The following is a 26,559-nucleotide window of genomic DNA, read 5'->3' on the forward strand; positions in this document are numbered from 1 at the left end:
TTCCAAAGCAGGACAAAGTTAACTCAGGAACTTCAGTCCTTTTATCCGGGATGACAGCAAAGGTAGAAATGCTTGAGGGAGTCTTTCAAAACAACTCAGTGGGTCCAGCAGGACACTTACAGTTACAGTTACAGTTAGCTCCAGGGTTTGTACCTGAGGATTAGCAGCTGGAAATAGGGAATTCAGGGCTATTACCCAGGATTCTATCGTCTCTTTTGTCCCCTCACATTCTGTTAGTAGTTCCGAAGATGATGCTTATAAAGATTTGTAGATGTCCCGGTGCCAATACAATGGATGATTTAGTTTAGATTCAAAACTAGCCAGGCATGCATGGGGAAGTAGAGGCAGGAAGACCAAGATTCCAGATCATAGCAAGTTTGAGGTCAGCCTGAGCTAAACAAAACCCTGTCTCAAAAATACCAAAACAGAAAGAAAGAAAGAAAGAGTGAAAGAGAGAGAGAGGGAGGGAGGGAGGAGGGAAGACAGAAAGTTAATTGATTCCCAGTGTCTAAAGCAATCGAACAGACAAAATCAAAAACAAAAATTAGTTTATTTGTAAGCTACATATAGAAATAATTTTGACCTGACATACATGTATTTATTTAAAGTACAAAAACAAACTATAACACTGAAACGACTTCATAGGAGCCACTATTGTAAACATTTATAAAAAGAATTAATACATTTCTAGACAGTCAAGCTCACTGCAGAGGTAATGAGTTGAGTCTGTGTAGGGCAGTCGCAGTCAACTAGACAGTGACAAGATACAAGGGTGATGCTGAACACACAGGGACAGGAGAGTGACCCAATACACAGAGAGCCCTGCCACTGTCACCTGCTAAAGGAGCCTTGGGAGAGGCAAGACTGAACTTTCAAATACCTAAGCTGCAGAAAAATGAATTAGCAACAATAAACTTCAAAGACAACTTTGACAATCCACCCGAAAAAGAAGTGGGAAACAAAACCAGCAGATGTCAGATTCTCCAGGAAGGGACACGGACACACACACACACACACACACACACACACACACACCAGCAAAGACTAGATAAAGCTACTCCAAGGAAGTCATTGGAAGATTACTAAATACGGTGGGTATGGGAAGAAATAATTCCTAATTGTGTTAAAATGTAACTATAATCCCAGCAGCCTGTCCTATCATCCTGCCATCACCAGCCAGTGGCATTATGTCACTTACTCATTTCAGTAGCAAACTACATTCCACTGGAGGGGAGGGCCTTTGCATTACATTTATTGATATAAGACAAGAAAGTGAGTTCAAAGGCAGAATTTAGACCGTACGTATTCTTGCAACATGTTCTAGACCAAGCCTGGGTTTCTTTGACACTGAACTGTACTGTACGGCTTCCCTACATAATAGCGCATGCGTCCCACTCACAGAGCCATGAACTGACACAGTCACTGTGGCTATGTTAATCTGCACCCTACAAGTCTGCCTACTTGGTGTTTTCAGTGCCATCCCTGCAAAGGCAAGGCAAGATCTTTCTATGCCACTGTGTTGCAACCCCACCTGCAAGACATGCCAAGTCCCTCTGGAGGAGGAGGAGAAGGAAAAGGAAGAGGAGGAGGAGGAAAAGGAGGAAGAGGAAGAAAAGGAGGAGGAGGAGGAAAAGGAGGAGGAGGAGGAGGAAAAGGAGGAGGAGGAGGAGGCAGCTCCTCTGCTGGGGAAGTGCACACACTACTTAGCATTGCTCTGGTTTTAAAGATTGGTCACAGCAAGGCATTGGCCTTTCTACTGCAGGGGGTAATGTGAAGAAATTTAACTTCAAAAGAGCTTCCAGCTCATCTTCACTATGTAATGATACTGCGGCAAGTCTGGATCTAATTACAAGTCTGCAAGGAATGAGGGAGGGAGGAAGTTTGTGGGCACGGGCTGCCTCGCTAACCGCCGCCCCCACCTTCACTGACTTTTCCCCCCTTTGGGTACTCTATAGACCAAGATCATTAATAGCCGGTGTAAACATTCTACCATAGAGATCAGAGATTACAAACTGCCTCTGTGTGTGTGTGTGTGTGTGTGTGTGTGTGTGTGTGTGTGTGTGTATGTGTGTTCAGCTGTTAAGGCTATTTAAGAGATTTTTGTTGTTGTTGTTCAAGTCCTACAGAATAAAACCTTTGTTTAAGAGTGTATCTTAAGTGACTGTCTTCCCTGATCTGCACCCAGAAAACTAACCAGAACTTCTTGAACTTTGACCTCAAAGGACACTTGGTCCGCCGAATCTAATCCTAGGCTTAGAGATTACTCCAGTGACATTTAAGGCAGCTAGGAGGAATTGCTGAAATCTGTGGCTGATTGGAAAGCAGTCATTGTCCTAGGGTGGGGTACTTTTGTGGTGTTTGAGTTAAAATGATAAAAAGTGGGGCAGGAGCCACCCACCCTTTAGTACAGATAAGCCACCAGTTAGATAAGACAGTATGCATGCCTGGAACTCCGAAATTGCCCTGCATTCTCTGTCAACATCTACGTTTCCCAGAGAATTGGGAATTAATCATCTTTATAAATTTCCAATCTAGAAGTGGGCCTGCCACCTCCAGAAGCGGCTGGCCCGCCCAGAGCACATTACTGTGACTTTAATGATGGAATATCTTAGGCAGCAGTGCCAGGAGAATGAATGCCCCATTATTTTAATGGTCTGCTCAGGGTGGTCACTGTTTTTTAATGTAATGTATTTCATATGAATGACATCATATGCCTATCATAAAAGAAAGTGTTAAAACCTGTGATGAATTTTCCTACTGTAGCTATGCCATTAAGAAGTATAAAAGTAGATCAAAACGTACACTTACAGGCTGGTAAAAACATTTACAGTCACCTTTGTAAATACAAAAATAAAAAGGAGTTTGTTGTTGTTGTTTTGTTGTTGTTGTTTTAGCTTTAAGAGAAAAAAACAACATAAAAGTCCTTTTGTCCTTTTACCTTCTAAGTTCCATTAGTGATCTCAGATGCAGGGAGACTTTTTCTAATTAAAGAAGCCCAAATAGTAATTGCTAATAAACGGCATTTATGAATCCTGAGTAGTTTCTTTCTTCCTATGATAAAGATCTCGCTTGGGCCATATTACTATGTATCAAATTCAAATCATATTGAATCATTTACCCTCTGCTGCCACATACATTCCCTGTTCACTCTCTGAGCTAGCCTCCTCGGCCACCCCGGCAGGCTTCTTTCCAAGCCTTTCTTTATGTTTAGAAAAAAAAATTTTTTTGTTCACTTCTGTCTTTGCCATCCCAAGCTCACTCAAAACTTAACCCCTTTCTTACTGAGGAGAATGACACATGGCTGCCGAGGGGCGGCCCAGTGTACTACGAGTTGTCTGCTTTTATTTGCATGTTTTATTTGCACAAAGCCAAAGAAAGAGGTTGCATTCCTGAAAAAAAAAAAATCAATGCCGTTCTGCTTACTGTCTTTCAAAGAATATTTAAAGACTTATTTCTATTATTTGTAGTTATGTATATGTTTGTGTGTCTCTGGGCGAGAGGCATCAAAGCTCCTGGAGCTGGAGTTATAGGCCGTTACAAGATGCCTGACAGGGCTCTTAGGAGCAGCACCCAAATTTTTAATATGAATACCTTCCAGGTGTGAAGCTCTGTGCTAGGAACACTGGTTGGATGTAATCTTATGCTCACAAGGTGATAAGCATGCATGCCATTCTTGTTTCAAGCTGAAATGAGGGAAAGAGAGCAATATCACCAACAAACAAGTTCTGGGGTCTCCCTAAGAACTCCTGCAGTTAACTCGCACCCCAGTGCTCCGTGGATTAGACTGGCAAGTGGACAAGACGCCAGGATAACTCACAGGCTAGGAGAGAACAGATAGGTAGCTGGAAAAGCCAGTGTGTGGTCCTCTGCCCCCAGGGTAAATGCTTTAGGAAAACAGAGAAAGCCACCCAAGTGCCTGTGGGCAGGCAGTGAGGAGGGAGACAGCCCCTCTCTCCCAGGATAGCAACTTTCTTTATACCTTCATCTGAAATTTTCCAGGTAAAATGGGCAGAAGCAAGCACTAGAGCAGGAAAAGACTGCTTTACACAATCACACTATAAGTCATCCATACAGCAAGGGCACAAAAGGAAATCCTTTATGTTCTAGTCCTCATATATGTGAATGCCTGTAGAGCTGACAAAAGAAACACCCGGGCCAAGGACTATTAGAATGGTGTTTTAAATTATGTACTTTAAAACTAATCCATGAAATACTTTTGCTAGTTCCTTAGTTCCACAAAGCAAGGAAAGCCAGTTTTTAATAAGTGTATACCTTCCCATAACCTGCATGCTTATTTTTTGTATGGCTTATTCAGCATTTAGTCTAAAAACAGTATCCCAAAATCTTTTCTTAGCATCACACATTCTGGGTACAGGCTTTGAAGGCCCCGTGTGTGTGTGTGTGTGTGTGTGTGTGTGTGTGTGTGTGTGTGTGTGTATTCCAGTAAGTCCTTATTTTATAAATAAGAAAAGCGTCCCTCTGTACAGCATGTCTAATGGCAGCGCCATGATCAAAACTTCATTTTCCTAACTCGTTGTCCATTTTTTGTTGTTGTTGTTGTTGTTGTTAAACAAACCCAAAATTGGAACTGAACTCTGAGGTTGTTTTATCTGAGTCTAATCAGGATGCCTTGCTGGCACTGTCAGCTCTCTGCTCCTCTGGTCTCTGTCTTTCTTGATTTCCCACGATAGACACAAACACGCTGTGGCCAATGCTGCTACTTGCTGCCCAATATCGACTTCCTCTTCTTCCTTCCCTGAGAATCCCGGTTTTGGTTTTTTTTTCTGAGAAGCATTGTATCAGATGAAAAATTTGATTTCCCAAGCTCCAAAGACCAGAGAATGCAATAAAAGGCAAAGTCCTAGGGAAGGCCCTTCCTCCCAGAATCAGAAGAAGGGAGCTTCACGCAGAGACTGTCCGCCCTTGGTTCTTCTTACCCTCACTTTCCTAAGTCTCTGGACTCTGAACCGGAGGTCTAGAGACATAGCAGCCATTTTGCAAGGACATAGAAGAGAAACCAGGGAAAAACTCAGAGCCCAGGCCTTTGATGAGACTGCAAAGATCAGTCACCTACCTGAGACAAAACAAAACAAAAAAATAACAACAATTTTTTAAAAAAACAAAAAAAGTCTCTTTGCTTATGACATCATTGTGGGCTTTCTGCCACAGGTGGTCACCACAACACCTGACGTCTCCACAGACTAGCGTTTGCCTACACACCATAACTGCACCGATTCAGCACCTTTCAATGGCAGGAGCCTGCCAGAAAACATGAAGTCCTCCGCTTAGCACCCAAAGCTCTTCTGCATCCTGAAGCCTCCCTGATGTATCATGCACACCAGCCACATTGAGCTTCCTGCCAACTGTCTCCCTTCAGTCAGGGCCTTCCCAGCCATCCCCTCTGTCTCAGTCTGAATTGACCTCCCTGCTCAATGATGTTTCTCCCTCTTTTGACCTCTCAGGGCAGTCTTACTTGTCCCTCTCCAATGTGGGCCTTGTCAAAGCCACTGTGCTTCTGTACTCTCCCAGGTAAGAGGCACCCGGAAGTCAGACCTTGTCATAGTGTTATCAGGACACCCCCCCACCCCACCCCACCCCACTCCAGCCTGGCACGATCAGTCACAGATGATTAATCACCAGTTCTCTCTCTCTCCTAATGCTGCTCTGACTGATCCCGGAAGGAGTCCACGCCAACACTCTAATGACTTACGAGGAGCATGTGTGACAGCAGGAGTAAGCCAAGCTGCAGTTCAGGCTGCGGTATTGTTTTGACACTAGTGCAAGTGATAATGGGCTGTGACTCAGTGTGTCAAAGCGCTCACTCAAGACTCCAGTGCCAGCCCCCCTCTGCTGTCACTGCCCTCGTCAGCACAGGCCTCTCCTTTTGAATACCATGTGGCTGCTGCTTAGGAAAGATCCTACTGGTCAACCTGCCTCCCAAGATCACAACACAAGGTGACCACAGCAGGCGCAGACTCTCATGGAGACCAAGCTTGTCAGGACACACTTGTCTGTCCCTCCAGTAATAAGCCGTGGCGCATGCGTGTCAGACACAGGTAGATGAGCAGCTTGCCGTGATAGGGGAAGAGACACTGTCATCTGATGAAGTAAAGATCACATCACAGGCAAGATTCAGGAAGGCTGTACTCAGAATACAAAACCGCAAGGACACTGAGACGAGGGCACTGTGCAGACTCAGTGGGACAGACACTGCGAACTAAACGCTACCTGAGAACAAAACAGCTCCAAGGATGAGGGCCACAGGGCCTGTCTCCAATATAAGAACAGTCTTGTTTTCCATTCCACCAATGCCCCTGGCCTCACATAAACATATATATACACCACTAACCACATAGTCATTTAAAGAGCTATATGGCATTGTTTTAACTAGCATGCATAATATGTTTAAAATGGTAGTGTAATAAAGGGGCATTTAATACCAACACGGCATGCTGGTTAAAATCCATTCAGTGTAGCTGGGCATGATGGCACATGCCTTTAGTCCCAATATTCTAGAGAACAGATGCAGGTGGATCTCTGTGAGTTTAAGGCCAGCCTGGCCTCCCTAGAGAATTCTAGGACAATCAGGGCTAAGTAGCAAAAAACCAAAAACCAAGGCAAAACACCACTGAGTGTACACTGAGATAGCATATAAGAATACCCGGGCTGCCGGCAACCCTGCAGTGAAGGATTTTCTTGAAGGTAAGGTGTATACTTCATTCATCAGAGGTCTGGATGGATGGATGGATGGATGGATGGATGGATGGATGGATGAACAAGCGAACGAACTTCTGGTTCCTCCAGTGAGGTTCTGTTTGCTGAATGGCTCACAGCTCATCACCTCTTTAACGCCTCCCTTCCCCAGTCCTCCAGAGACACACAAACCTGTTAGGACAGACACTGGGGGCTGTGACACCAGCACGTCTTGATCCAGGCTGTCCACTTCGGGGCACGGTTTTTAGTTTGCTTTCTACAACCTCCAAGGGCATCAAGCAGGACCCAACAGCTCTCTGGCCAGCTACTGTTCACTATGTGTTCGCAGCACCCCTGGCCCCCACTGCCTCCAAACAAAGGGCCACAGAGTAGAGCAGTGGCTGTTAAAGGTCAAGGCCAGGAGAGGAAAATACTTGGAAAAGTGAAAATAGAACCAACCGGCCCCAAAAGAGAGTGAGGGCCAGGGCTCAGCAGCAACCACATAACACCACTTTACAAGAGACCATTATGTTCTATTTCGAAGTGTTTCAGTCATTTTCATATAGGTAAGGTTCTATTATACCAAAATAGATTATTTTTGCCTAAGATCTGGTGGATTATATTTTATGGGAAATTGAACAATTTTCTAGTTACATAATTTTTGAAACACTACTTTATGTTCAATTCTATGACTGGATAATTATTAAATAGAGGGCTATTCACTAATAATTATATTTGACTTTGGAGGTACACCATGCAATTTTTCGATACAGATTTACCTTCATAATTATACTTTTCTTAAAGTATTATTAGCTTTCCGTTGATGATTCTAATGTTAAAATAAGCACATAGCAAAACAGAGTCGGAACCACACATTTACTGACTGGCAGGAGACAAGGCTACTTCAACTGCTAGCTTCCCACAGGTACATCTTGCTTAGATTTTTTTTTTTTTTTTGAGAAGAGAATATTGCTCAGAAGAAGGAGGAGGAGGAGAAAGTTGAGGAAGAGGAGGAGGCGAATTATTTAAATAGTGTTGGGAAGGACATAGTGAAAAAAGGTGACTAGAGAAATAGGAGGAAATAAACAATAAATTGAAATTAAAACTAGGACTTTTGAGCACTGTGGCATTTGATTGGCAGCCTCTGCGCATATAAGCTGTCACATTATGCTGCCACACAGCAGAACAGACCATATCACAAGCTACAGACTTTATTTAGTTAGGCTCTTCAGCTATTTCTTTCGAGTCATGACCACTTAGTTCATGGAAAAAGGTCCCCCCCCCCAAAAAAAAAAATGTCTTGGGTAGCGAAGCAGGAGAAAGGATGGAAGGATGGAGCCAGGATGCAAAGGAGATGGATTCAGTTCTCCTGACATTTAATCTTTCCGGGGCACAGGTTCCCCCTAGCAATGTGTCCCCAGAGGATATTCAAATACTTTGTTTCTTGCTATCTCCCCTGTGTCACATGGCCCCAGACTCATGTGGAGTGATCCAACAAGCAAAGCCCTTGAGGAAAAAAAAAAGACGTGTGTAGCTTAAATGGCTTCCCTGCACTCAGCGTGGTGATGACTGGAGGAGGAAGCTGTAGTGCACTGTAAGCCGACCTCAAACAATTTAAGTGCGTAAGATGGGGAAGGGCAACAATGTGATAGAGAATACTTCCAAAACAAAACAAAACAAAAAAAGCAAACAAAACAACAAACTTCTTTTTCAAGCTAATGAGGTGCCACAAGACAGAATACCACCAACCTAAACGACGGAAGTGTTCCTGTGTCTAATCTTCTGATCCCACAAGAAAAACAGATGAAGAAAAGAACAGTGGTTATAATTCACACCCGGTACCTCAGGCTGAGGGGCTGCATGAATTGAATTGAAGCTGAGAAAACAAAAGAAAGGAACAGATTTATCCGGCTTCTGCTCTCTATAGTAATGATAGCTATCTATTTTTGGTGCAGTGTGCGTGTGCAGGTGTGTGTGTGTGTGTGTGTGTGTGTGTGTGTGTGTGTGTGTGTGTGTGTGTGTTACAACATCAAGATCAGGTGTCTTCCTCAATCACTCTACATCCTTTTTTTTTTTTTTTTTTTTGAGGCAGGGTCTCTCCCTGCCCTGAAGCTCACTAATTTGCCTAGACTGGCTGGGCAGCAACCGCCCCCATCTCACCGTCTCCACCTCCCCAGTGCTATGATTGCAGGCACAGTCTACGCCTGTTTTATGCAGCCACTGAGGATCAAACTCCAGCCCACACGCCTGCACAGCAGACGCTTTACTGGCTAAGCCACTTTCCTAGCCCTAGCAATAACAATATTTTTTAAAGTTATTTTGTATTATTATCATTATTACTGTGGAAGGCTGTATGCATGATGTGCCTGGGTGCACATCATATGGCATATGTGCTGAGGTCAAAGGGCAACCTTGTGGAGTCAGTTCTCTCTTTATGTGGGGCCCAGGGTGTCGCACTCAAGCCATCTCAGTGGCAATAAGGATCCTAACAGCAGCTCCATCCATCCCTCATTATGGGCTATGGGTCATGGTTATGTGACTTATTTCATTTAGCCAAACAACCCTATGGAGAGAGAAGTGTTATTATCGCTCTTAATAGATGGAGAAACTGAGGCAGAGTCACAGACTGGAAAACCACAGCAGTCACATGGTACAGGCCCCAGCACCTAACAGTCATGTGGCACCCACTGTCCTCAGCCATACCAAGAGTGCAGAGGGCAGAATCAGAGACCCCTGCCCCCACCCCAGCCAAGCCACACTGTCAGCTCCCACGTGACCTCACATGGTGACAGTGCAGTGACAGAGCCATCACACTCTTGAGGAGCAAATCCTACCAGCTTGTCAGTGACAGGAAACTAGCAGAACCACTTGAGTATGCTACAAACTAAATATGCTTCAAAACCAATGTAAGAGTGGTTAAATTATTAGAAACCTTTACTTTCAAATCTTGACCTAATTTACTATTATGTTGACATCATTTTAAGCAATGTTGTATTTGTTTCCGTTTATACTTGGCTTAACCCTAACATTTTAAATAACATTCACTTTCGTACAACTCTCAAACACACAGTAGGGAATGTACATAGAAAGCACAGAGGACAGCAAGGCACATAATGTGATTCTTACTGCAGGGAATCATGTCTCCTGTGTTTCTGATGCTGTCACGCTACACATGGGTACAAAAGAGATCTAGATCTGTCACAGTGGTCTCTCCCTTTCCTCTCTGCCATGCAGATCTGTTCTCTACTCCCATTTCAGCACATTTGTCACCAATCAGGTGGCTCAGGAAGGGGAGGAGGTGACAGTCTGTCACCATACACAGTCAAACCTACCAATGGGACTGCACTGGCCACAGCCCATAATAACCCCTCCACACAGAAGATGGCTCTCTTGTTTGTCCAGAATTGCTAGTGCTACACACAGAACCATTCATAGCCCTTTTAAAATTCAGGATAAACAAATGCCTGTGTCAACCTGGGGACACGGGTCCTTTGAAAAGTGCTTCAACTTATAACACCTCAATTCTGCAATCCTTATCTCTCTCCCTCTACCATAGTGAACTAGAACACGTGATGCTTTCAGCCTAATGGGAAAAATACAAATTCTTGTTCATTGTTACTACGAATAAATTCTCCTCCAGAAGAAGTCAGCACATACCTTTCATTAAACTATCGAAAGCATTGAGAGATAATGTTCTGTCCGACACCCTGAACTCTGAAAATGGTCCCTTCACTATGCAGAATAAAAACACCTTATTTCTGAGGAGGAAGTTTATGCCAAAGGTCAATTAGAAAGGCGTATCTGCATGCTATGACTTCAGAAGTTCAACCTGAGCTTTGCTTGCCAGCGTGTTTTAGAAAAAAAAAATAATTGAGCGCGGTTATAAATCACCACAAGATGTCCATGCAGAGGCACCACCGCCTGGAAACGGTGTCTGATGGTAACGTCCTCGGCTGCTCCCTCTGCACAAACAGCACTTGTAATGAAAACATGGCCATATATCTTGATTTGTCAGAGAACAAATCAGTTTTATCTGTTCATTTTGTGCTTTAGTGTCATAGGTATTTTAGAAAACATAATTTATAATTCTTCATGCAATTATATATGAAATTAAATCATCTTCCTTCTCCAGAAGCGTCAAAATATTTCAGATTAAGTAGAAGACATTCGTAATGTCTTTGAAATTCCCTTCCTCTCTCCCTTCCCCCCATTCTACACCCTGAAGAAAAAAAAATGAATAAAGGGAAAAGGGAAGAAATATTTAGCATTTTAAATGAACGACTCTAGTTATATGTGAGGCTTTATAGCGGTTTTTATTGGCTGTGTTTTGGTTTGGTTTCTGGCAATGGGCCCTTGCAATACAGCCCAGGATGGCCTCGAATCTGTAGCTATTCTCCTGCCTCAGCTTCCTGTGTACTGGGATTCCAAGCATGCACCACCAGGCCCAGCTGATCCTACCAATAAAACGTCACTATTACAATAATGCCTTAATCATGTCATGATGTGCAAGGGTCTCAGGGTCTAGCCATTGCCCTACGAAGTGGAAAGGCTGGGACTAAAAATCCGCACATTGAATCCATTGCTTCTTTGCAGGGTACCCTAAGGCACGCCATTTAATCTCCCTCTGCCTCAGTTGTCTCAGCTATGGGATGGGGACAATGACACCACACAAGATTGGTATGCATTAAGTGAGTTCACCTATGGAACACAAATAGAACAGATGGCCCACAGTATGGGCTTGCTTGCTAGCATCCCAACTGGCAACAGCAGCACCCACACCACTCTCAGCCAAAGGATAGGATAATACACAAGAACTCAGTACGCCTATGTCTTCATGGCTACTCTGAAGGCAGCCTATAGGACAGAAGAGAAAAACACTCTTGTAGCTGAGTGGTTGAATGATAAGCTGGTTACTTAAGGAAACCTCTTGAGTACATCTTCCTGCTATGACCTGAGAAGCCCACAGCCAAGTCCCTGGGTGTGCCTGTCTTTCCTTCTGAGCACCCTCGTGCTTAAGCTGACATTAAAATATCCTTATTGAACTCAACTCTGCAGTGAGGGGCCCTTATGCAAGATGAGACGGCACAGCCAGGCGTGATGGCACATGCCTCTAATCCCAGCAGCAGCAGGCGGATCTCTGTAAATTGAAGGCCACCCTGGGCTACAAAGGGAGTCCAGGATAGCCAGGGCTACACAGAGAAACCCTGTCATGAAAAAACAAGCAAGCAAACAGAAAGATGAGATGGAGATGGAGGGATGGCTCAGAGGTTAAGAGCACTGGCTGTTCTTCCAGAGGTCCTGAGTTCAATTCCCAGCAACCACATGGTGGCTCACAACCATCTAAAATGAGAGCTGGTATCTCACATGCAGGCAGAATACTATATACATAATAAACGAATAAGTAGAGCCAGGCATGGTGGTGCACACCTTTAATCCCAGCACTCGAGAGGCAGAAGTAGGCAGAGGTAGGCAGAGCGCTGTGAGTTCAAGGCCAGCCAGGTCTACAAAGTCCAAAACAACCAAGGCTACACAGTGAAACCTTGTATCGAAAAACAAACAAATAAATAAATAAATCTAAAAAAAAGACAAGATGATGCCACCTTCACAAAGGACCCAGTTCCCTGATGGACCACACATTGGCCTAATGTCTTACTTTCCTTGGCTAAAGGGTTATTTGCCAAGAGTTCAAGCAAGTTCATGGCCTTGTGTCACTATTGAGCACAGGAAATGTCCTTCATGAGCTGGAGAAGGGTTTTATTTTTTTTTTAACCTCAACTGCATTTGGTTTTTGTTCTTGTTGTTGTTGTTTCGTTTTGTTTTGTTTTTTTGTTTTTTGTTTTGAACTGCACTGATTGAAATTGCACATAGGTCCATTTGAATATCTACCAGAGTTAGAATAGACACAGAAACAAATCATAGCTTAACATGTTACACAGAACTCCCCAGTTACATATTTACGATAAAACATTGTTTAACACATCTTTCATATAAGTTGGCATTTTGAATTACACAAAACACATTTTAATGGATAATTTGAGTTACATTCAAAAAAAAAAAAGCACTGACCAGGCCTTGCTATGTCTATTCCAAAAAACTCAACTAAGTCTGTCTCTATCCAAGAGCCACCAGCAGACTCAGAGAAAGAAAATAGTCTCTACCTGCACGGCCCGCTCTCACAGTGAGTTGAATGACTCCAAGAAAGAAGGCGTGGAGGGAGTCAATAGGATGGCAGCCTGTGCCACCATTAGGAAAGACTCAGGGTAAGGAGGAAATGCTATGTAGCCCAGGTTGCCCTGGAAACCAAAATCCTCCTGTCACAGCTTCATTATAAGTGTTGAGATTATAGATATGAGCTGCCATGCTCAACTTTTAGTACTCAGAATTACAACCAGGCCCACATCAAATCTGCTTAAGACTGCAGGGGAGAAGCTAGACCCATGTCAAAACCACAAAGTACTGAAGAGAAACGGAGCAACATGTCCACCTCATCTTCAGGGACACTAGGACCTGAGGTCTGGTTGAGATGATCGCAAGCAGACCCCCAGCAAACAAGGGTGCACTCCTGACTTACCTGACAAAGTCCTACCTCCAAGCTCCAGGCTGCCCAAACACAAGAAGAAGAAAAAGAAAAAAAAGAAAAAAAGAAAAAACAAAAACAAAAACCACTCCCCGGGAGCTTTCCCCATGACACTTTCAGAAAATCTCCATCCTACTGCACACTGCAAAACCAGAAGCTAACAGACAGACTGTCATCAGCTATTAATGCCTGGGCCAAGGGACATCTTACCACAGGACTGTCATTGTGAAACTCGTAGGCACTCAGTCACTAGCCCACACAATGATGTGTATGTGCTTTTTAAAGAGGAAAAAGCCCAGCATGCGGGTAACAACAAGACTGTTACAAAAACAAAATATGAAATCAATTAACTCAAGTTTCTTGAATGGCACAATGTTTTTTATACACTTCTTCCATGTTTAGAAAAAAAAAGAAAAGAAAACCCTCAAACACAAAATTTAACTCTCTATTCACCACAAAGCAGGGGTGGAAAAAGAAAGCAGCCCAAAAGGGGGATGAGGCTTCATAACTGGCCTTTTACCTGCAACAAATCGAAGGAAGTGAAAGGCATTTTCAGGAAGCAGCTGTACTCTCGCGCAGATGTTGGAACGAAGCTGACTGCCCAGCACAGGCTGGACACAGAAGCTGGAGCTGCCCCTACTTAACAAACAATGAAAGAAAGACAAAGGAAACAAATGCCACCCGTCGTCTCTGACATCAGAGGCTCATTGCTAGGATACTGGAAATAACATTAAAAAAAGGTGGAAAACAGAAGCCGGGATACTATGATGCTAACAGGTGAGAATGCCGCACAGAAGCAGAGCGGAGGAGAAGTGGCCCGAGCATTCACTAGTGTTTGCTCCACGGAAGATTTTTGCTGTCTTCCCACTTTTTAATTTCTCACTTTCCTATAATTAGTAAGCATTAATTTATTATTAGAAAAAGTGATTTTTATACCTTATGCTTTTATAAGGTGTGTAGACATATACAAAACTAGAGACAGGTGAGAAGGGCTTTTAGGAAATGCTGTCCAGCCTGCAACCCCAGCTCAGGAGGCTGAGGCAGCAAGGCTGCAAGTTTGAGGCAAGCCTAGGCTACAGAGTGGCACTATCTCAAATAATACATACCTACATACATACACACATACACACATACATACACACACACATACATACATACACACACAAACATATATACATGCATACAAACTAAGCTGACAATCTGGAAATACAATACGATCAGACCATGGCTGGCATACATTCTCAGGAGTCAGTGAGTTATGCTGGTCAAGGGAGTCACCGCTTGAGACTTATTTGTCAGAGGTGCAATGCGGATGATCCTATCGGAATTGTAGAGCTGCTGTAAGAGCTGGATATGTTAATGCATACTGAACAGGTCTATAGTAGCTGGTCCAGAGGAAGCACTTGATAAACACCAATTATTAGAAATATACTAATAAGCCGGGAGGGGGTGGCACACGCCTTTAATCCCAGCACTCAGGGACACAGAGGTAAATGGATCTGAGTTCCAGACCAGACTGGTCTAGAAAGTGAGTCTAGGACAGCCAAGGCTACACAGAGAAACCCTGTCTCAACAAAACAAAACAACAACAAAACAAAAAATAACAAACAAGCAAAACCAAAAAATAATGACAGAACAAAAGAGAAATCTACTAGTGGTGTTACGGCTCAACAGATAAGAGTGCCTGCTGTACACTCTTAAGGAAGACCCAGCGCCTCTGCCAAAAGCCAGGCGTACTCTCAACGCTGGGAACCCAGCACTACCAGGGGCGGGCTGAGGAGGCAGAGACAGGGAGATCGCTGGGGCTTGCTGGCTACCAGTCTACTTCTGGGGTCACTGAAAGACCAAAACATGTGTCCACATACTATACACACACATGGATGTATATGTGTATATGTATGTATGTATGTATGTATGTATCAGATATATACATATATATACAGATGTATCTAACAAGGCCTATGTCAAAGCTTCATTTCGCTCATAAGATCTAAACCACAGCTTAACAGTAACTAATTCTAACTGTGCAACACTTAACCAATTTCCAATACAAGTTAACCCACATAGATAACAGATTTTGTTCAGAAAAAAAAAAAACTTTAATCTTCATGTTGCCCATACCATTTTATATTTAGCCCTCAAAACCAACGGAAAACTTTCAGTTTTGTACTGGCTAAGCACTTTCCCTCCAGAAGCCAAAACTGCTACAAGATGAGGAGCATCTTCCACCGCACGATGAATTTTTTAATTTTTCTCAGATCTCCTCGACATAGGACAGGGGCATTATACACCTGGTCCTTTGCTGGCTCACCCAGAACAATCCCTCATGCACAAGAGATGATAGCAACCAGTTAACTGAAAGAGTGAAGTGATAACCAGAGAGCCAGAGACTGGAGGCACGGCCTCGCAAAGGGCCTTGGGAGTTTTCTGTTCCGCTTAAAATAACGCTCAAAAAGCTAAAGATCTTTCCAAGTGATTCTGACATGCCTCTTCCCTTGCAAATGATGTGAAAATGAAGTGAAGTCTCTCTACCCCCTTACAAAATATCTTCCCACGACATGAACAGTCTGAATTGCCACTTATCACCTAGGCTCCGGAGCCCACAATTTGGTAGACCTGGGCATGCTTGGAGCAGAGACAGACTTCCCTCTTCCGTGGGGCTCACTTGCTGGCAGGTTCTTTTGTTGTTGTTGTTTGTTTGTTTGTTTTGTTTTAATAGGAGATTACCAGACTTACGTGGCAGAACCATCAAGGGCACAGGTCTGAAACGTGCCGTAAGCTTCCCACATCCCACTCCCTGATTTACAAAAGCGACATAAGGAATGTGCCAGAAGCGGTTCTCTGCCAAGCTGGAGTAGGAAGCTGGAAGCCAAGGGGGACCTTGGCACTGTCTCATTTGCATATAGGCTGCAGCAACTTCTCCCAACCTGGGTAAAGAGCTTGTAAAATAGCAGCTCTGTCTTGCCTGATCTCTCATCAAACCAAACAGAGGGAAGCCTGTGTGTTTTCTCATGTTGACGCTCAAATAGTTTCAATGATTCCAGCTTCCCGGGGAAGAAGGTGCCACATGTTCTAAAACCCCAACTTCAGACCCCCGTTAGAGTTCTTACAGCTATAACCAAAACCCATGGCTGTGCCTCGTTTCAAATCCCCCCTCCCCACCATCCCTTATGCTCCCTCTGGTACCCACAAAACCTAATCAAGGTACCACGCGTGACCAGGCAGCCAGCTCAATATTCACTTCTACCCCTAACTTGAAAAGCCACCAAGAAACTTTCCCTTGTCATACTGTCGAGCTGCACAAAGCAAAGGGCAAGTCACAACTTCCTGATACTATACGAACAAAGGAACAACAGTGGAATTGAGATGCCATAAGAATACAGAAATGTCCAGAAATGCTCGACACGGTGTAGATGCATAACACGGAACAAGAGCAGCAATGCTGAAATCTCACAGTTTCACATAGAATTAACAGACATCGTGAGGCTTCAGACATGACAACCCTCTCCGAAAAGTGAAGAAAAAAATATGGAGGGAGTTTTTAAAAGATATTTTAAGATTACAAAATCCAACATGAATATCAAATGCGCTTTACTTAGGGCTTGAAAATGATGGTGTAAAAACAAAGCCCCGCGCTGATGGCTAGGACGAGGCAGAGCTCCCCAGCGGGATCTGCACCGCATCTTAAGAGCACAGACAGACCTCCACCCTCAGCAAGTGACTCGGACTTATATTTGAAATCATATAAGGTTACACTTTACAACAGAGTGAAAATGAAAGAGAGAATAAGTCATGCTAGAGTTATCACCAAGAACTGCGGCGTTCACACCTTATAACCCAGCACAGCCAGATATGCTCACGAAACACTGCAAAGCATGCAATAGGAAGTGAATAATCTGCTAAATTATAAAGGACAAATAAATAAAAGCCAGTCAGCCATCTAAGGACAGAAGCAAAGCTGTCTGTCTCTGAGGGTCAGGATGTTCCACCTGGGTCATCGGAATCATTTCACACAAGCAGCAGAGCACAGAAGTCACATGATCAGCCTCCTCCTGGCCATGGGTCTCTCCTGCTATGTAGCTAAGTGAAACTACTTCCTGGGTGTGAGGATTACATGCACTGGGCTACCATACACGGCTGAATTTAATATATATATATATCCATCCAAATGGAAATTGTAAGGTCAGAGGAAAACTGAAATCACCCCTGCACTTTCTGTCCTCAATGGTTTGTTACAGTGACAGGGTCTCGTGTCTCCCGTGCTGGCCTCGATCTCTCCATACAGCTGGATGGCCCTGAATTTCTGAAACTTTGGCCTCTACCTCCCAAGGCCTGGGTTTACAGGAACATACCACCACTGCTCCGTTCAGTAGTGCAAGGACTGAGCTACATCACCCTCAGTGGTTTTACCAGGCACTGTCTACTAAACTGCTGGGCATCCTAAGTTAGACAGTCCCATCCTATCCAAAGCTACATGTAGACAGTATTTTTATCAGTTGACTTTTTCACATGAGCTGTAATTATATATTCACATAGTCAAAATAGCACAGATTATGACAAAATAATAAATAGGGCTACAAAGCCACAAATATTTATATTAGATATTTAATCTTAACTATACGGTGGACAAGCTGATAAGCTAATGTTATTTTCCCCGTGGTATTTAGTTACAGGGAGTGCTACAGGCTTTGTCATGTGCATGTGAACACAGAGATGCACACGTGCGTGAAAACTCACTGTTACACAGTAGGAGAGGCAGCACAGCTGGAAGGGTCTGTTTAAAAGGAGGGAGGTGCCATCCAGCCAATGTCACCTCTGAGGAGGGCTAAGGTAATCTATGGTACTTTTTTCTGTTATTTTGGGGACAGCTTTTTTTTTTCCTTTGGTTTTTCAAGACAGGGTTTCTCTGTGTAGCCTTGGATGCCCTGGACTAACTTTGTAGACCAGGCTGGCCTCGAACTCACAGCGATCCTGCCTGCCTCTGCCTCTCAAATGCTGGGATTAAAGGCATGCGCCACCACCTCCTGGCTAGATTTTTTTTCTTTTAAAGAAGCTCATTTGTTAAAAATTTGCTCCAAGACCTTTTATATATGGACCTTTTTCAATATGTCCTTATAAAGGTGAAAAAAAAACAGTTTAAAAAAATCCCTCAAACATAAGAGCTTGATTAAAGAAACAAAAATGGAAGAGGAAAAAAAAAAAAACAGGCAAGAAAGACGCTGAGGAAGCAGGATGGGAGATGCCAAACTCCAGGGCAGGGAGACCTTTCAGATCTAAACCACATGTCTCTTAACATTCTCCCTCAGAAAAGGTGTGAACTTCTGAATCCTTCTCTGGGGTTATGAATGAGCTCACAAGCTGCTCTCTTGAAATTACTGTGTTTGAAGACACTTCAGGGTCAGAGTTTGTATTCAGTTTAGCAAGCAAGCAAGACAGGAGGAGAGAAAGACAGAGACAGAGATGGGGGTGGGGAGAAAGGAGAGAGAGACAGACTCTGAGTCAAGGCAACAAATGAAAGTTCTGGGATGTCTTTAATGTAAGTGTACAGGAAAGCCCATCTAACCAAGAGGATTTAGTTGAAATATCAAGCGTATATCATTCATAGATGTGCGTGACTCATGAGTTGGACAGCTCAGCACAGGCTCATCGACAAAGCCTGACCACATTCCACTGCTGACTCGAAAATAACAGCTAAATCATGAATGAAACTGACTTTAGAACACACTAGAGAAAAAAAAATCCTTTGTGGATAAAAATTTAGTGAAATACAAAAATTCAAAAGCCATGTTGGAGGCTGTGAGAAGGCTCCGGGAGAGAGGGCAGGGGCGCCTGCCACCAAGTCAGACAACCTGAATTTGATTCATAACCCAGGAGGCAGAAGGACAGAATCCATTCTTGACAGCTGTCCTCTGCCCGGTGTCCATGCACTATGGCATGAACACACACACATGAATAAGTAGATGTAAAAATTAAAACTAAATAAAAACAAACCCGCTTTCATCAATTTAGCGAATGCACTGAACTGTGGGTCTCACATTGTACTGGGCACTACAGGTCTTTTATAAAGGAAAAGAAAGGTTCCCAGCTTCCCCAGATGTGCCCACTGCAGCAAACATGCTAACCCTCCAAAGACATACACATCCCCCCAGGCTCACAGGTAACACTCAGATTCTTGCTTTCATTTATTCTTCTAACTGACTGCTAGTGACTGAGTGTCAGACAAAAGACAGGAAGAGCTTTGCCACACTGAAAACCAAAGCCCTAGAGAGAGAGACCATGAAAACAGTGTAAAGAACTGGCAAATGGGGTTCTCTCTTAGGACACTTAACGCCTGTGCCCCACGTTGCCAAGACTTCCAACAACAGACAGCAAGGAACTCTTGCACATTTTAAGGAGGTAACGAAGCACAAAACATAAGTAAATTATTATTGTAATATTAATAAAATAAAATTGATTTTAAACTAAGTGAATTGTTCATATATTTATATCTTCTCATTCTTACCATGGTATATATTTGAGCTCAGATAGTCAAAATCAACTAAGAAGTTATACATGTTTAATTTCTTATGTATAATTAAGCCACAAAATGTAGGCTCATTGAAAATAGCCTTTCCCCCACCTCTTTAGTTCCAAAAGCTGACTAGAGAGCCAGATGAATCTCTGAGTTCAAAGTTGGCCAACCTAGTCTACAGAAAGAGTGCCAGGACAGCCAGGGCAACACAGACAAACCCTGTCTCAAAAACTCAAAATAAGGAAGGAAGGAAGGACGGGGAAAGAAAAGGTATTAACATGTAGGTCAGAGCTGCTACAAAAAAAAAAAGGCTGGGTGTGCTGGCACGCCCAGGCAGAGGCAGGTGGATCGATGTGAGTTCGAGGCCAGCCTGGTCTACAAAGTGAGTCCAGGACAGCCAAGGGTACACAGAGAAACCTTGTCTCAAAAACAAACAAACAAACAAAAACATGCTTTATGTTCATATCAGGATGATATCAAGTTGACCTCAGGAAAGTATTTATTGAAACAGCCATGCCCTTTATTTAGCTTTAGAAGTCTGTAGGGAAGAGGGGTAGACACACCTGTAAACCCTAGCACCCAGGAACTTGAGGCAGAAAGATTGCTGAGAGTTGAAGGCCAGCCTGGAATAGAGGGAGATCTTGTCTAAAAACAAAAACAAATAAACAAATAAAACAGCTGGGCGTGGTGGTACATGCCTTTAATCCCAGCACTTGGGAGATAAGAGGCAGGCAGTTTTCTGAGTTCAAGGCCAGCCTGGACTACAAGGTGAGTTCTAGGACAGCCAGGGCTACATACAAAGAGAAACCGTGTCTCAAAAAAACAAAAAACAAAAAACAAAAAACAAACAAACAAAAAACCCTGCATGGTCTGGATGTTTGTCCATTTGTAATAAAGCCTGTATCCACTGCTTTGGAAGAGCATCAGGGTGTTTTTTCAGGGAAACAAAACCTCCATGCTAATTAGCATGGGTAAGCACATATAATCATCATGTGTCTGGGACACGCACTATGTAAAAGGTGCTTCTGGCAAACAGTTGAGAGAAAATACTAGTGAGAAGGCCTCTAGCCCAACTCTCAAACTGCTGAGCATCAGCTTCCTCCCTCTGGGGTAAAGTACCCCAACTCTGCAGGCTTGTCAACAGGCTTCCTACCTCAGGTCCCGGTCCTATCATCAGTCTGGGCCCTAGAGAAAGTGACTGCCCACTCTGCCTTTGTCTCAGTTTTCTCTCAGGTAAAGTGGGAAACACCTTCCAAGGGCTGCTGTGCTGACTGAATAAGCCAGGACAAGCAGAACAGCGTCTCTCTCTGACAGAGTACTGCTCAACTACTCTGAGCACCAGCAAGCTAAGAAACCGTGCCTCGCCTGCAAAGGCACAAACAGCACGCAGCTTCTTTTCTAACCTTCCACTGGAGGAACAATGGGGATTGTACCTGTTTGAGCTGTGAGTGCCCGCATTTACAAATACAAAAGGAACAAAGAACTGCTTAACCAAACGAGAGTATGGAGGTAACAACTTCCTACTCACTCAGAGAATCTGAGAAGGAAGTAGGATTTTATACTTACTTTTGTTCTCATTTAGAAGAAAAAGGAATCCTACATAATCTTACACCCACACCATTTACAGTTAATGTACTTCATTTGTCTTTCTTCTCTGCACATATGTGAAATTTTATATAATTGAGGCTACTTGGCACCATGCTTAAGTCACAGTCACGTAACATTTACTAAATAAATTCTTCTATGCCATTAAAAAAAATAATAAATCATTTCAAATTACTTTACAAATGTAATGATGTATTTATTCAAGATAAATAAGAAGCAATGATTAGTACAACTCTCCTTAAACCTACTCTTGACCACAAAAACAATAGGCCAAGAAAGACTTTTGCTTAGCGTATTTGTATTTAAATAAGACCCACCAGTCAGAAATACAACTTAGAGGTTGGAGAGATAGCTCAGCAGTTACAAGTGCTTGCTCCTCTAATCCAGGACCTGGATCCAGCGCCCAGCACCTACATGGTGGTTTACAACATCCATAACTCCAGTTCCAAGGAGTCTGACAGCTCTTCTGACTTCTGCAGGTACTAAGCATGCATGTGGTGGATGCACGCACATGTAGGCAAAAACACTCAAATGCATAAAATAATTTTTAATCAAATTTATTTTGAAAATTACCTACAGAAGGGCACCATAGATAAAATGACCATTGGCGCATTAAGTCAGTTATGCACAACGGAACGTCTTCTTGCCACAGCAGCTGTCTCCACCCAAAGCCAGCCTGACAGCAACCAGGGCTGCTGCATGCCCAGTGACTGAATAATCTTTGCATAGAGTGGGAACCGTACGGATGCTACAGGAAGCCTCATGGGACAAAGTTGAAAGGTTGAAAAGAAAAGAATAAAGAGAGTGGTGAGTTTAAGATGAGGGAAAAGGGTCACCACAGCCCTCTCTTCAGTTACTCTAAGTAAGGGCTTTGATGCTGAGGCACAGGCTCACAGTCTGTTAGACAGTGCAAGTGTGCACTGCTCAATAGGCCTCTGTCTACCAACTCAGTTTTTTATGTATAATAGCAGACTGGATGAGCCCTGCCTCTTACATAGTGGGGTGTGTGTGTGTGTGTATGTGTGTGTGTATGTGATGTGTGCATGTGTGTCGTGTGTGTGTGTGGTGTGTATGTGCATGTGTGTCGTGTGTGTGTGGTGTGTATGTGCATGTGTGTGTGAGGTGTGTGTGTGTGTGTGTGTGTGTGTGTGTGTGTGTGTGTATGCGCGCGCGTGCCCACGCTGGTAAGTGGAAAGTAGAAGTCAATTAAAACACGTCCCTGTGATTTCTGACAGTTTCTGGTGCCTTTTTCTCTAGTGCCAATATCCAGCATTTAAATATTTTGTGAACATGGCCTGGGGAAAGCCTGGACTCTGTTTTAGTAGAATTTCTATTACCCTTTAGAAGTAAATAAATAAAAATCTTTGCAGCTCACCTGGAGGGAATACCCTCTCAGAGAAAGAAACTGACAAGCTCCTGCTTAGAGAAGCATTCGTGATGCCCTGGGGACTGGGACATGATGGGTACACACACCCTGACTGACTGGGACGTGATGAGTACACACACCCTGACTGACTGGGACGTGATGGGTACACACACCCTGACTGACTGGGACGTGATGGGTACACACACCCTGACTGACTGGGACGTGATGGGTACACACACCCTGACTGACTGGGACGTGATGGGTACACACACCCTGACTGACTGGGACGTGATGGGTACACACACCCTGACTGACTGGGACGTGATGGGTACACACACCCTGACTGACTGGGACATGATGGGTACACACCCTGACTGACTGGGACATGATGGGTACACACACCCTGACTGACTGGGACGTGATGGGTACACACACCCTGACTGACTGGGACATGATGGGTACACACACCCTGACTGACTGGGACATGATGGGTACACACCCTGACTGACTGGGACATGATGGGTACACACCCTGACTGACTGGGACATGATGGGTACACACACCCTGACTGACTGGACTTGATGGTTATACACCCTGACTGACTGGACGTGATGGGTACACACACCCTGACTGACTGGGACATGATGGGTACACACCCTGACTGACTGGGACATGATGGGTACACACCCTGACTGACTGGGACTTGGTGGGTACACACACCTTGACTGACTGGACATGATGGGTACACACCCTGACTGACTGGGACTTGGTGGGTACACACACCTTGACTGACTGGACATGAGGGGTACACACCCTGACTGACTGGGACTTGGTGGGTACACACACCCTGACTGATTGGGACATGATGGGTACACACACCCTGACTGACTGGGACCTGATGGGTACACACACCCTGACTGACTAGGACTTGATGGATACACACCCTGACTGACTGGGACGTGATGGGTACACACCCTGACTGACTGGGACATGATGGGTACACACCCTGACTGACTGGGACATGATGGGTACACACCCTGACTGACTGGACTTGATGGGTACACACACCCTGACTGACTGGACTTGATGGGTACACACACCCTGACTGACTGGGACTTGATCGGTACACACACCCTGACTGACTGGGACATGATGGGTACACACACCCTGACTGACTAGGACTTGATGGATACACACCCTGACTGACTGGGACGTGATGGGTACACACCCTGACTGACTGGGACATGATGGGTACACACCCTAACTAACTGGACTTGATGGGTACACACACCCTGACTGACTGGACTTGATGGGTACACACACCCTGACTGACTGGGACTTGATCGGTACACACACCCTGACTGACTGGGACATGATGGGTACACACCCTGACTGACTGGGACTTGATGGGTACACACCCTGACTGACTGGGACTTGATGGGTACACACACCCTGACTGACTGGGACGTGATGGGCACACACCCTGACTGGGACATGATGGGTACACATTGGATACACACACCCTGACTGACTGGGACCTGATGGGTACACACCCTGACTGGGACTTGAGCGTCATTCAAAAGCACGCTGCAGATTTGCTCTTTTACAGGCCTCTGAACTGCTCTTCCAAGTCAGTTGCTGAGCATCTTCTCTGGTCATGTCAAAACAAAAAATCCCTTTTCAAAAGCACCTGCTGGCCCTGTCTCCCTCTCACTGCCAGCACAGGAAGACACTGTAGCTCCTTTGCCAGTGGACTGGCCAGAAAGCCCCCTGACCCCTACCTTGGAAGAATCATATAAGCATGGGAAACTCAGAACAAAAATGAAAGAAAAGGGAAACCCCACACACATAAAAGCTACTGCCTGAATCTCAAGACTCCGTGCTGAGTCCTACCTCCTCCTCTGTAGACTGGCTGTGCGTTTGTCTAACTCATGAACAGCCTGCCTCCTAAAGCATGTCACTCGAGGTCCCATCACCTCAGTGACAATTGAGACCTACTTCTTCCTTTCCGAGAAATGAATAATCCTGTGTTTTTCCATTTATCCCAGATAGTTTCTAATCATCTGAATGAATATATTTATTCAAAAGGTATTATTTAATTATAAGATGCTCCACTTAGTCATAATAGAGGTATTTAACCTCCTAATCTTCAGAATGATAAGGAAGAGCTACATCTTTTAAAAATATGAACAATTCCAAGTTTTTCCATTTATTCAAAACAGGTCACCAGCATAAGAAAAAAATAAGCAAGCTCTGATTTTTTTTTGTAAGTCTGTGGGTGTATAAACAATAAACCTTCTTCTTCCCACAACATAAAGTATTGAGTTAGACAGCATTTTTGATGAGTTGATTCAACTTAACAACAACAACAATATATATATATATATATATATATATATATATATATATATATATATATGTAAAATATAATTTTTTAACCTTAGTTTTCAGAAACATTAAGCAAGTGAGTAATTATTTTTGGCTTGTCCCCTTTTTAATGCTCCCTGACAGACAATAGTCACTGCTTGCCGAGCCCACAGTGGAGAGCAGAGAGCTCAGTGCACATCACTGAGAGTTAGCAGGGCTCCCTGGTGTACACGTCCTGAGAGTCTCTTCCTCTGCATGTGCCAAGAATCAAATCTTGGCCACTTAGTGCTCTGTGTTCCACATGTGAGCGCATGATGTACCGAGCAGCCGTGCTAACTGAGACAGATAGTCCTGTCAAACAGGAAGCTGGCATGCCAGGATGCAAGCAGTGGAATACAACGACCTTTACAGTCAAAGAAAAAAGATCCCTAAAATGACGTGAAAGTTATGGGGACAGGGCAAATGGTTCTTTTAGTTCACTTGGGCACATCACATGAAATAAAAGCAGCCGTGCCCAGTCGCAGTTTGTTGGGGGATCAGACCCTGAGTCCCTGACACAGAAAGCAAGTCGCTGCTCCGAAAGCAGTGGACTCCACAAGTTAGCTGCTGTCCCCCGCACCCAGCCTGGCCAAGGGCAGGTTTCTGTACCGAGATGCGCAGGACACGCATGTAGGTTACACTCACCTGGGAATATAGGCTTGGCCACCCTGGTAACACTATGCTATAATTTAAACAAGTCTCCTTTTGAGACTGCAGTAGTGTGTGCAGGCCTCTCTGCATGTGTGGCTCTGTGACCACCTGATCCCTCCTTGCCGTGTCATCAGAACCCCAGAAACCAACTGATCTCTCTGGAGAACGACATGGAGCCAGCCTCAAGACACAGCAGGACATCTTGGGGACCACAGGCACGTTAAATAAACATGATGAGAAGTTAGCATATAAAGTGAGAGGTTATGAATTTCTCACTTTTATAACTATTATCAGAAACTATGTGAGTCATCTCATCTGCGAAACAAGGGTAATAATTCTACTGGCTCAAGTGTTTTTTTCCCTCGTTATTCAAGGTTTGAGGAAAAATGTTATTATTTGTTTTGCTGAGTCTTTGGCATAAGAGAACACTATGCCTTAGAAAGAAACAAGAGCAACTCACATGAGCTCCCTTATAGCCAATATAATAATGTAACCTTAGTAGTTAATTACGTAGGTAAGAAGGAGTGATTACAAAGAAACTTATTTTTTCCTTAATGAATAGACCACATCAAAACTGCCGAACAGCTTTCAAAGGTACAAAAGAATAAGATGCAACTGCGCATTTTCTGTTTAATTAAAACCCAATGGCAAACTGCAGAAACCATAAGCCCAAGGCAGTAAATAAATAAATTTCATATGCTTATAAATCATATATTAAATTGGATAAGTCAGGGGTCAAATATCTCAACA

The 26,559-nt window shown here is 43.9% G+C and overlaps 1 protein-coding gene across 4 annotated transcripts in view; it reads right to left on the minus strand.

Annotated features, from left to right (window-relative positions):
- Positions 1-26,559, minus strand: part of SATB2 (SATB homeobox 2) — a 185,807-nt gene that overhangs the window by 128,308 nt on the left and 30,940 nt on the right. The gene's annotated exons all lie outside the window — the stretch shown is intronic.

The sequence above is a fragment of the Acomys minous genome (assembly GCF_964271855.1).
Source record: "Acomys minous genome assembly, chromosome: 4".
NCBI lineage: Eukaryota > Metazoa > Chordata > Mammalia > Rodentia > Muridae > Acomys > Acomys minous.